Source organism: Galeopterus variegatus, unplaced genomic scaffold (assembly GCF_000696425.1).
Source record: "Galeopterus variegatus unplaced genomic scaffold, G_variegatus-3.0.2 Scaffold8600, whole genome shotgun sequence".
NCBI classification, from domain to species: domain Eukaryota; kingdom Metazoa; phylum Chordata; class Mammalia; order Dermoptera; family Cynocephalidae; genus Galeopterus; species Galeopterus variegatus.
The window spans coordinates 45,751-58,467 of NW_007734711.1; positions in this window are offsets into that span (position 1 = coordinate 45,751).

Genomic DNA, 12,717 nt, shown 5'->3' on the forward strand with positions numbered 1-12,717 from the left:
CCGGGCCGGGGCGCGGCCGGGAAGGGAGCGGCGGGGAGGAGCACGAGGGGGAAGGGACCGGGCGGGGGCGCGGGGTAGAGGCGGTCGGGTTGGTGACGTCCCCTCACCCCTGCGTCCCTGTCACCTGCCTGGCGCCTCTCTTACCCCTCCGCAGACTCACCTCCTCGTAGATGTCCACTACCCTGCTATGGCAGGTGGTGGCCAGCGTTTGGCTTGAATGCCTCCCCTGACGGGGCGCTCGCTCCACACCGCTCTGGCCTCGGGCGTCTCACGGAACTGTCCTTCCGTTTCCTTGCGTGTACAAGGGGACAGGGCAGCTGCTTTTGTGGGAGGGCTAAGCTGAGACACGGCGTGGGGCGGGCCTGGCACAAGGCACAGGGCGGCGTCATTCCCCCCCGCCAGGATCCCCGGCTCTCAGGAGGAATCCTGCCAGATGACCGGTTCCCCGCCACCGTGTCCCTGCGGTAGCCTCCCACCCAGCTCTGAGAATTTGGGTGGAAAAGATGGGCTGAGCCGAAGAGCGCCCTCTCTGGGGGACCTGGAATTGGAGAGCCCAGAGGCTGGGCTGGGAGAGGGACTGGGGCCGAGCTGTGAGGGGAGTCAGAGCTGGCCGTCAGGGGGACCACTAGGAAGGAACAGGGACACTCTCAGCTTGAGTGGTACAGAGAGGAGCAGGAGGTGCCCAGAGAGAGGCTGAAACAAGCCCAGGGGCGCTCACGAGCGAGCCACCAGGCCTGGGTGAACAGTGCTGATCGTGACCAAGTTCGGTGGTCCAAGAACGCCCGTACCCTGTCCCTGTCCCCGCCCGCTGTCTGCCCAGCGGCTGTGTGAGCCGGCCACCTCTCCTCCCAGCTACCCCTTCTCCTTGGCCTGCTCTCTAACCAGCAGCAAGAGTAGCTCCAGGCTGTCTTGATTGATGGTTATTTCTGTCTTGAGGAATTAGGGGCTGTGCAGGGTCCATTTGCTGGCCTCCCCCAAGAGGATGCAGGGTCTAGAGACAGTGTCCCTCTCCTGCGACTCTGCCCTCCCCGCTTTTCTGCCAGGTAGTGCTGGCCCTGGACAGAGCCACTTCTCATTGCCCCAGAGCCTGCACTGTTACTTTCCACACGTCACACACCGGCTTGCACACTGTGTCCCTTCGCTGCTGCTTTTGCATCTAGCTTCAGGCCAGCCAGAGGATGCAAAGCTCACAGTGGCCTCTGTGGGTGACTGGTGCCTGCATGGCCACACCAACCGTTCAGAGCACCTGGATGGGTGACGCCTGTGGTCTTGCCCCTGGGGAAGACTGCCAGGCCCCTGTCCCCTGCCTTCCTCAGCCCTGTTCCCGAACCCTGTCGGACATCTGGGCCCTAAGGTGACCACGGTACTGCCTCAGGAAGTCCATGCGGACAATTAACAGCCTGGAGTTGGCTGCTGGGCATGCAGCCCCAAGCCTCCTGTCCCAGAGGCACTTCCTGTCATGCTCGCCCACTGATTTCACCAGCATCGCCCAAGGACCTGGAAAGGGAGACACTCCCCCAGGGGGAAGGAGGGCCCTATGCCCCGCTGTCTCTGGCACACATGGAGGGTGCTGTCTCCTTTGCTTATGGCTGTGGCCTCGGCATTCATGCGTGTACTTGATCCACATCCTTCCTGGTGCCCAAAAACTCAGGAGGCCAGCATGCCAGGGGCTGACCCCTGCTGGGTCCCCTCCTCCTTGAACCTGTGGGTGTGACTGTCTTTCAGGGAGGGCTTTTAGGGACCAACTTAGGATCCCTCAGCCCTTGCCAGAGCTATCTTTAGAAAGTGGAGAACAAGCAGGTATGGTATGGCCACCTCTGCTGGGGCTTCTGGAAAGACAAGACACACAGGAAGAGACGCCCTCCTTCCTGCAGATGAGGGGGGCTGGGTGCAAGGCCTGGAACAGTGCCTCCATCCCCCGACTAGGAGAGGCTGCTCTGAGGATGGCAGAGCAAAGAACAGGGAAGCCTGGCTCAGGGATGACAGTGACCCTGGATGTCCTCACGAGTGCAGATGCCTGGGAGCCGACAAGGACCTGGACAGGAGGCCGGACCACTGCAACAGGCTCCCTTAGTGCCCACCCTTGCTGCCTCAAAATGGCAGTTGGAGGGGCCATTAGGACCTGGGCCAGGTCCTGTCCCTCCTCTGTTCAAAAGCTCCAATGGCTCCTGCCTCAATCACAATGGAAAGCAGAGTCCTCATGGCCTCCAGGCCCTGTTCACCTGCCCCTATCTGAGACCGCAGCCCCCTCTGCTCCAGCCACAGCAGACCCTGCCCACCCTTTCCTCTGCACAGAGTGAGCTTCCCCAAGTGTCTGGTGGCCAGATACCCTAGATCTCCACTGACATGTCACCTCAGTGACATATCTCCAATGTCACCCTCCAACCCAGCACTTCTCCTTCTCCACTGAGCTTTTCTCCTTGGAGTTATTCAACCTGACATGCTCTTTCCACTTCCTTATTTGTTAGTCTGCTCTAATAGGAATACAAGCTCTGCGAGGGCAGGATGTCTGTCTGTCCTGTTCACTGCTGCACCCCGGTGACTGTAACATGCTCGCACATACCAGCACTCGGCGCCCATCTGCGAATGTGTGACTGCAGATATGGAGATGGAGATGGACATACATAGGTATAGACATACATAGATTAGATAAAGATATAGACAGGGATATAGATATACATAGGTCTACAGATATATAGATATACATAGATATATGGATATAAATATAGATATGGATATACATAGACACACAGATTAGATATAGATATATATACACATAGATACATAGATACAGATGTGGATATAAATATAGATACGGATATAGATATACACAGAGATGTGGATATGGATATAGATGTATATATCTATCCAGCACAGGACTCATATCCACAATACATAAAGAACTCATACAAATCAAACAGGTCAGAAGACCCAATTTTTAAAAAATGGGCAAAAGAGATACTTCACCAAAAAGGTTATCTAAAAGGGCAATAAACCCAAGAAAGAGCATTCAACTTCATTAGTCATCAGGGGAAAGAAAATTAGAACCACAGTGCGACACCCCCGTACACCCACCAGAATGGCTAAAATGAAAAGGCAGAAAATGCCAAGTGCTGACGTGGAGGTGGCACAACCAAAACTCTCAGCTGCTGGTGGCGTCAGCAACCACGGGTTCAGCCATGTGGGAAATGGTCCGATTGTGCCTGCAAACACTGAGCATATGCAGACCCAGAAATTCCACCCTGGGGGCAGATCTGGCAGAAATGCTTACAAACTCACACCACATGACACATCCCAGAGTGTTCACGGCAGCACTGTTTGTGAGGGCTCCGTGCTGGAAGCAGCCCAAGCGTCCTCCACAGAGGACTGGCTTACTGCGAGCTGTGGTGTGTTCACTCAGCAGACTGCTCCACATCCACGGGAATGGACAAAGACAACCGCACGCGGGGGCAAGTCTCACCACCACCACGTGGAGCAGGAGAAGCCAGGCAGAAAGAGCATCTCAGGTAGGACCCGATGCATACTCAGCTCAGAGACAGGCAAGGCACCTTCTCTGCAGGAATCAGGGCACTGCTAGCCCACAGGGGAAGGGGCTGGATCTAGTGTCCCTGACCCAGGTATTCACCCCATGAAGTCAGCTCAGAGACAGGCAAGGCACCTTCTCTGCAGGAATCAGGGCACTGCTAGCCCACAGGGTTAGGGGCTGGATCTAGTGTCCCTGACCCAGGTATTCACCCCATGAAAAATCACCGAATTGCACACCTGACTCATGCACTTTTCTACATGCATGTTACACTTAGAAACAATTAATGCTGAGAAAATAGGAGAAAAATAACGTGTGGGCGGGGCAGGCAGAATCTGTCTGAGTCCCAGGGCCCTTCCAGATCTGCTGCTGCCACACCTCAGCAAGAGAAGCCTCTCCCTCCTTTAAAAGGCACAGCCTGAGAGGTAGGCAGTGGTGGGCAGGGGTGCCCCTGTTTCTGGAGGATGGAAGGCAGCCTGAGAGGATGACAGGGCTTGCAGGACAGAGGCGGCAGGCAGCCAGCGCCCCACAGCAGGGGCTGACAAGGACAGCACCGGCACCCGCACTTGCAAAGACTGTGTGAGGTAAGCGCAGGGGCACAGGCCCCGGGACGAGGAACAGGTGACAGTGGGCTCTGGCTCCTCACCTCCCTGCCGCCCCATCACCCCTCGGTGCATGCTCCTCAAGCCAATAGCTTTGGGTCCAAACCCCGCCTGTGAAGGGGCAGCTGCGCCTTTCTGAGCTGTTGTTTCCCAGGAATGAGGCAGCAACTGTGTCATTGGCACACAGGGGATGGGCAAAACATGAAGTAAAGCAAATGAAGCCCTCGGCGAGCTCGGGGGGGCTCCCAGCAGCCCCCCACTCCCCAGGGGTCCACAGGCTCCATGTCTGCCCCGACTTGAGCCTCCTGCATGCACCAGCTAAGAGCTGGGACATAGCAGCGCTGGGGACTGGGCAGCAACCCTGGGCGGTTGTCCCTGATGGCCCTGGTCACACTCACGCCCCAGCATAACCATGAGCAGCAGAGCAGCTGGCCCTGTCCCCTGCGTGTGACCCGATGTCAACTGGGGAACCAGTATGGCTCCTGGCAGTGCCCCAACACTGTCCCATTAATTCTCCTTTTTGGAAAATAATATCTAAGCCAGCAAACTCACTAATCACTAGGCACCATCAGAGTAAAAGGGGGGGGGGGAGGGCTGACCCTCCTGGTGACCCCACATCACAGGGGTAACTACTCTGTGTGAATAAATAGCCTCAGAGGGCAGTGAGTCTTCTGAGGCCTCTCCCCATGGCCTGCTGCCCTTCGACCTTGTCCAGACAGGTAATGGATTAGGAGCGAGTTGTGCCATCACCCTGGGTGTGCAACTAGCGGCACGTGTGTAACTGTGTGTGTAACTTGCCGTAACTCACTGACTGCTCGGACAGCGGCTGCTCCCTGTGCCAGGGGCTGTCATCGCTCTCCCATCAACAGGCTGGCAGCTGGGCCCATGGAGAGGGGACCTCAGCTGTCCATACATCATCCCCTGGGCCTAGCCCTTCCTGCCCCCTGCAAGCCTGCCCTGCCATGCACAGGGACCAGGTGGGCAGCAGGAGTACTGAGGGCCAAGGTGGGCTAGGTGGGGACCCAACGACAGGGGCTGGCAGGGTGACAGGGCATGGGGGAGGGGTGGCTTTATCACACAAGCTGGCAGGCGCCCATGGAACAGGGCACCACGTCCCACTGAAGGAGGCCCCACTAATGCATCCCTATGCTGACAGCCACTCTGGTGCCTTTTGAGAAATGAATTAAGGTGCCACAGTGGATTTGTCCCTTTCCATAGGAGGCCTCCCATGAATTTGCCCATCCATTCTGCCTGGAGTCATGTCCTAGGCCACTAGGAGCTGGCTCTACAGGCTGGGGGACCACATGCCTCAGCTGGCCCTCCCCAGCCGGGACTCAGGGTGTCTCAGGGCTGCCAGAGACACAAGCACATGAGAAAAGGCAGCAATCCCAGGCAGTGAGGCTCCACCCTCCAAATTGTCCCTCTCCTTTCCCCCGTACCCCCAGTGCCTTTCAGATCCACCCTGCTACCTGTTCTAGGAAGCCTTCCTGACACTTGGAGCATCTTCAAGGGCCCCCCTTTGGGCTATGGACCCACTCACACCCTAGTCTTCCTCCCAGTGGCTCTCAAGGATGGCTGGCTGCTGTGAGGATCTGAGCTTGGAGCTCCTGTCTGGGCTGCAAGGAATCGAATGTGCTGTGTTAGATTGGTGATGCCTGCCTCAGGTGGGGGTGGGGGAGGAGGCGCAGGGCCCTGGCTCTAGTCTTTCCTTCAGCTCTTCATCTAGGATTCTTCAGCGACTGGCTGGCATTCTGCATTCCTAACTAGACTATACACTTATTCTTTTAAAAAAATTAGTGAATGTCTTCTATGTGCCAAGTTCTCAGGGAACAGTCTCTGCTCTCAGGATTTGTATTCCTAGGGGCTGGGCCTTGGAGGGGGACAGTAAATAAGTGAACAAAACCTAACCAGGATGAGAAAGGCAGTGACAGAGCCTGTGGGCCAGAGGGGGCGTTGCCGGGAGGGGAGCTGGGAGCGGAGTTCCTGTGAAAGCACGAGGAGGGGTGTCCAGGCAGCAGCACGGCAAGAACAAAGGCCCTGAGGCCAGGTAGTGCTCAGGACACTCAAGGGACAGAAAGACTAGTATGGTGACCTGAAGTGAGAGACGCCCAGATGCATAGGGCTGTCCTGGGAATTCTCCAGAAGCTCAGCCAAGCGGCACAGTTGGGCCGTGCTGCTGGGGAGGCCTTCACACCTTCCCGTCAGGGGAAGCCTAGCAGGGCCCTGCGCAGCCCAGTGCAGCTGGGGTGCCAGCTGCTCCAGGGCCGACCCAGCACCAGCCACTGCCCAGCCCCTTCGCTATCTCAGACCGGGTCTAGCCCTCTGTGGATGCAGCAGTGACGGGCTGGCCATGTCCCATGCAAAGCTCTGTCCCCCAGGCGTCACTGGGACTTCCTGCAGTGCGGGGCTGACTTTGCAGATTGAGGCCTTGTTTCCATTTTTCAAAGGGGATGGGGCTTGGCCCAGTAGTGTGGCATGTGAATGGGGTTGCAGAGAGCAGCACTGGGAACCCACCTCTCAAAATCCACAGCTGCCAGGGAGTTTGGGAGTATGCTCCCTCTTTCTCTTGGAATCAAAGGAACCAGTTTTCCCATGTCTGTGTCATCCCCAACCTCCAGGAAGATGTCCCAAGACCACCAAGGGTATCTGGTGTCTTCTCCTGACACTAAGCCTTGGGGTCTCTGTGCCCACAGGTGCTAGCCCCTGGTCTGCTGGCTTTTTGTTCTCTGGGCAGAGGACAGATGCCTGCAGCATGATTTTGGAAATGCAAGCATGGCTTCTGTGAACATTGGGTATCTCAATGTTTAAAAAATACTTTTGCAAGAAGAATAAACAGAAATCAGAATCTATCAATAGTTCCTCCTGGCGGGAGACGAAGGGACCCAGGGCCAGCCCAGTGATTGTGGATTAGTCCCCATCACAGCAGATGCGTGGTGCAGGCGTCCGTGCACAGGTGGGCTTCAGTTTTCCTATCAGGGATAGTAATTGCCAAGGGCCCTACAGCTGGCTACCTCTGATTCTGCAGAGGGATGTTCTGAGGCTGCTGGGCAGAGAGGAGGTGCAGATGGTGCATGTGGCACAGGCAGGAACCTGGCAGGGGGATGAGGTGCATGGGGGACAGCGGGTTCCAGTGCCTCCTCTGCTCTCCACACCGGAGCCTCCCAGAGGGCAATGCACGGCCTCGAGTGCTGTGACCTGAGGAGGTGCAGATGGTGCATGTGGCACAGGCAGGAACCTGGCAGGGGGATGAGGTGCATGGGAGACAGCGGGTTCCAGTGCCTCCTCTGCTCTCCACACCGGAGCCTCCCAGAGGGCAATGCACGGCCTCGAGTGCTGTGACCTCCAAGGAAGAGGGCTCCGTGTGCTGTCACTGCCACTGCTCACCCACCACCCAGCCCTCGCTCAGTAGGGCCATGTGACACAGGAGTGTGCAGAACGTGCCCGGGACCCACTTGTGGAGGAGAGGCCTGGCCTCCCGTCTCTGCATCTCACCCACGGCAGGATCCCAGGCAGGGTTGTGGCTCCCCTGCCCTGGTGTGCACTGCTGCCCCCACAGTGAGGACAGCGGCTGGCCTGGGCCCTACGGGGAGGGGGAGATGGTGCTACCTTTGCCTCCTGTGCCCTTTCTGTCCTCAGTCTCCCTGCCTGGGACCCTGCTCTGTGGGGAGGCCCGGGGAAACTGGATGCCTGAGAGCAGCTGGACAACTGTAAAGTGCTGTGCCCTGTCACAAACACATCTAGGCCATGACAGGATGCCAGGCTGGCCTTGCTCTCTCCCTCCTAAGCTGCTCCTCTCGGGGGACCCCTCCCAGGCACAGCCCCAGCCACCTAGCCTGGAGCCATTCTCTGTGCCAGGCCCCAGGACTGCCATGACCACCTCCTCTCCTACAGTCACTTGGGCAAAGAGACACAGAGGCCCACCCCTCGTACCCCGTGCGTGGGCAGCAGTCAGGGCCAGCGCAGCCCATGACCCAGCCTGCAGGTGAGCGGACCCAGAGGCCACGGTGTGCCAGGCCTGACGCCTGTGCACTCGAGCTCCACCTTCAGGTTTTATCTGCAGCAGAACACACGGCCTCCTACACTCGAGCTTCTTGATTTACTTCACTACCTTAACATATTTTGGATTGTTACACTACATTTTTTGACAGTTTACTTACATTTTATTCCATGTTTGGGGGGAGGTCTAGGTCCCTCCCCTGACCCCCTTGTTTGTTGTCCCAGCTCCATGTCTGCATACAGTCCTGCAACTCTGCAAAGGGTCCTGTGGGCTCTGCCCTGACCCCCTCTCTACTGGAGGGTCTGTGTACCAGGGCTGGCCCGGTGGCGCACTGGAGAGTGTGCGCTTGGGAGCTCGCTGGCGCTCCCGCCAAGGGTTCGGATCCCATGTGGAGACCGGTTCACGCTCACTGGCTGAGCGCGGTGCGGGCGCAACACCGAGGGTTGCGATCCCGTTGCCGGTCCCTCATACGGGCGCGACACCAAGGGTTGCGATCCCGTTACCGGTCAGTAAAAAAAAAAAAAAAGACAAAAAGGAAAAAAATAAAAATAAAAAATAAATAAAATTGAAAATGCAATACATGCTCATGTGAAGCACTCAACAGTACAAAAGGCCGCACAACAAAAAGCCAGTTCCTCCTACCCCAGGCTCCAGCCCCTCCCCAGAGATCTACTATTAACAGTTTCCTGTGAGCAGCCTTCCAGAATTTTTCTGTGTCATGAAATTATTGACATGTGCATTTCTCTGAATAAAGGGCTCATACTTCGCACACTATTTTCAACTTTCTCTTTTCTCCAGGCAGCTCCTCATGTTCTGCAACAGCTGCAGGATGTTCTGCTGGGAGCCTGGGCTGTTACATGTGTGACTGGTCCCTTGGCAAAAGACACTGAGGTGTTTTCCAGTCTTTGGCGACTACACACATTCCTGCAATGAGCATTCTTGACCAAGAGTTTTTACTCAGACGTGACCATATGTGAAGGAGAAACTCCTAACACTGGGTGTGTTGAATCAAAGGTTATATGCATTATAAGTGCAAGGAAACATCACAGAGTGCTTCCAAAAGAGGATAGCCAGATAATAAAAGCAGTGGAGGAAGGACTACCAAAAACCCTCTTTCCCATAAAAGCAACAAGAAAACCAGCAAAACTCATCAGAATTGACTTTTTAAAAACTTTGGAAATCTACCAAAGGCTTGCAGAAATCCAGGGAGCATTTGTTCACAAAACACTAGTGAATATTAGTGAGAACTGCAAACTTTGTGGTGTTTGAACTTGCCCTACTTCCACCCCTGACTCTTTATTCTCCAGTGCCTTGAAAATAAGACCCCACATTCATCATGAAAACTAGCAGTCTGGCAGCCACTGGAGGGAGCAGAACAGGGTGGAACTCTTCTGAAGCCTCATTCCCAGAAAATTGTCATTATTTGGCCTGTTTGGTGGTTTCCTTGGAGACCCCACTTGCAAGGGTGTCTGTATTTGACCTGACTCAGAGCTGGCCAATTCCCCAGGGCCAATTGTCAAAAACAGTTACAGGCATTTAACTTCACAGATGCCTGAAGCAGTGGATAACAGCAAAGCAAGCAATAGACTAACCAAAAAGCTTAACAGAAAAGTTCAGTAATGCAACATCCATAGGAGTTTTGAAAGGCTGCAGTACATTCCTGGGAATCTAGAAGCTCACATGCATGCTCGGGGCCATGCATGTGCTCAGGAAAATCTTAAGGAGGCCGTATTCTCTCAATTCTGGCTGACTTTGATGTTCTATGCTAGCAGGAAGTGAAGACTAAGGCAGAGTTGTCAACTGCCTAGCTGAGAACTGAAGGCATGCCTCAGCACACAGACCTGTTCACCAAAGACTAAGAGAATTATTGGTTCCAGGCGTTTACAAAAGTTTCTATCCAATCACTAACTGACCACTAAGATAACTGAGCAGAGATTTGAATGACAAGACAGGAGAATACAGACTTTGCACAACGAATTCAGAAATATCACAAAACAAACAAACAACTATTACTACAACAAACAGCAATAACAACAATCCCTGAAGAGGGGTGAGAATCTGATCTCAGAATTGACTTACTAGACAAGAACTTTAAAACAGCTACTTTAAGTATGTCCAAAGAACTGAAAGAAACCATGTCTAGGGCCAGCCTGTGGCTCACTTGGGAGAGTGTGGTGCTGATAAAACCAAGGTCAAGGGTTCAGACCCTGGTACTGGCCAGCTGCAAATAAAATAAAATAAAGGAGAAATTACCCAGGTAAAAACAGAGAACCCATCACTAGGAGACCTGCCCTGCAAGAACTACTAAAAAGCACAAAGGAAAGGAGAGGCAACAGAGCTACAGAGAAGCAAAGTTTTTGTTTATTATTGAAATTAAGTTTGTATTCATCTGAACTACATTGTTGTAAGTTAAGATGTTAATTATAACCTGCCAGGCAACTTCCTTAAAAACTTAGAACATAACTCAAAAATACATGCTTAAAGAGATGACAAGGGAATTAAAATGGAACACTAGAAAATATCTATTTAACACAAAAGGCACAGACAATGAAGGCATAGAGGAACAAAAACAACATAAGACATGAATAGCAAAAAGAGATTTGGGAAATTTACAGGTATGTGGAAATTATACAACACATTCCTAAATAATCAATAGGAAAGAAGAAATCACGAGGGAAATTTTAAAAATACTTTGAGATAAATGAAAATGAGACACGACATACTAAAACTTATGGAATGTAACTAAAGCAGTATTTAAATAGAAATTTATAACTATGCACATCTATATTAAAAAATAAAAAAGATCTCAAATTAATAACCTAACATTCCACCTTAAGAAGCTAGGAAAAGAGGAGCAAACTAAACCCAATAATAACAGATCATAGATTAGAGTGGAAATACACTAAATAATAAATAGAAAAACAATTAAGAAAATTAATGAAACCAAAAGTTGGTTCTTTGAAAAGATCCACAAAACTGACAAACCTCTAACTATACTGAACAAGAAAAAAAGAGATGACTCAAATTAATAAAGTCAGGAATGAAAGAAAGGACATCACTACTGACTTCACAGAAACAAAAAGCATGATAAGGGAATACTATGAACAATTGTTTGCCAACACAGTAGATAACCTAGAAGAAATGGACAAATTCCTAGAGAAACACAAACTCTCAGACTGATACTTAATCAGGAAGAAACAGAAAATCGAAATAAACCTATAACAAGAGATTGAGTTAGTAATCAAAAAATTTCTCACCCACAAAGAAAGCCCAGGACAAAATGGCTTCACTGGCAAATTTTACCAAACATTTGAAGAAGAATTAACACCAATCCTTTATAATCTCCTTCAAAATAACAAGAGATTGAGTTAGTAATCAAAAAATTTCTCACCCACAAAGAAAGCCCAGGACAAATGGCTTCACTGGCAAATTTTACCAAACATTTGAAGAAGAATTAACACCAATCCTTTATAATCTCCTTCAAAAAACAGAAAACAGAGAGCCCTAACCAATTCATTCCATAAGGACAGTATTGCCTTGATACAAAACCAAGCAACGATATCACAAGAAGAGAAAACTACAAAACAGTATCCCTTATGAATCTAGAAGCAAAAATTCTCAACAAAATATTAGTAAATCAGATCCAATAGCATATCTTAAATTATTCCTCATGACAAAGGTTGGATCAACCTACCCAGAGCAACCAGTGTAATATATCACACCAATAGGATACAGTATAAAAAAACACGTTATCATCTCAACACATGCAGAAAAGTCATTTAACAAAATCCAATACCATTTCAACATAAAACTGCTCAACAAACTAGTAATTGAAGGGCACGTCCTCAACCTGATAAAAGGTATCTGTGAAAAATCTACAATATTATACGTAATGGTGAAAACCCAAAAGCTTTCCTCCTAAGATCAGGAAAAAGACAAATATGAGTATTCCTTCTTGTACCACTTTTACTCAACATTTCTCTGGAGGTCCTGGCCAGAGCAAGAAAAAGATATAAAAGCCATCCATATTGAAAGAAAGACATAAAACTATCTCTATTTGCAGATGACATGATCTTATATATAGAAAATCCCAAGGAATATGTGCACACACATGCACACACAAATGCATGCACACGCACACAAACTATTAGAGCTAATAGCTCACAAGGTTTCAGGGTATAAGATCAATATACAAAAAATCAGTTGTAATTCTATATACTGGTAATGAACAATCCAAAAACAAAATTAAGAAAGCAATCCCATTTACAATAGCATCAAAAAATACTCAGGAATAAACTTAACAAAAGAAGTGTAAGACTTGTACACCCCAAACTACAAAACTTATGTAGAAGAAATTAGTATAGACTTAAATAAGTACAAGGACATCCAATGTTCATGGATTGGAATATGAAGACAATATTGTAAGATGGCAATACTCCCCACGTTGACCTACAGATTCAATGAAATCCCTATCAAAACTCCAGCTGCCTGGGGGCCGGCCTGGTGGCACACTGGATAAGTGCGCCACTTGGGAAGCGCGGCGGCACTCCCGCCCGAGGGTTTGGATCCCACATACAGACTGGTTCCCGCTCACT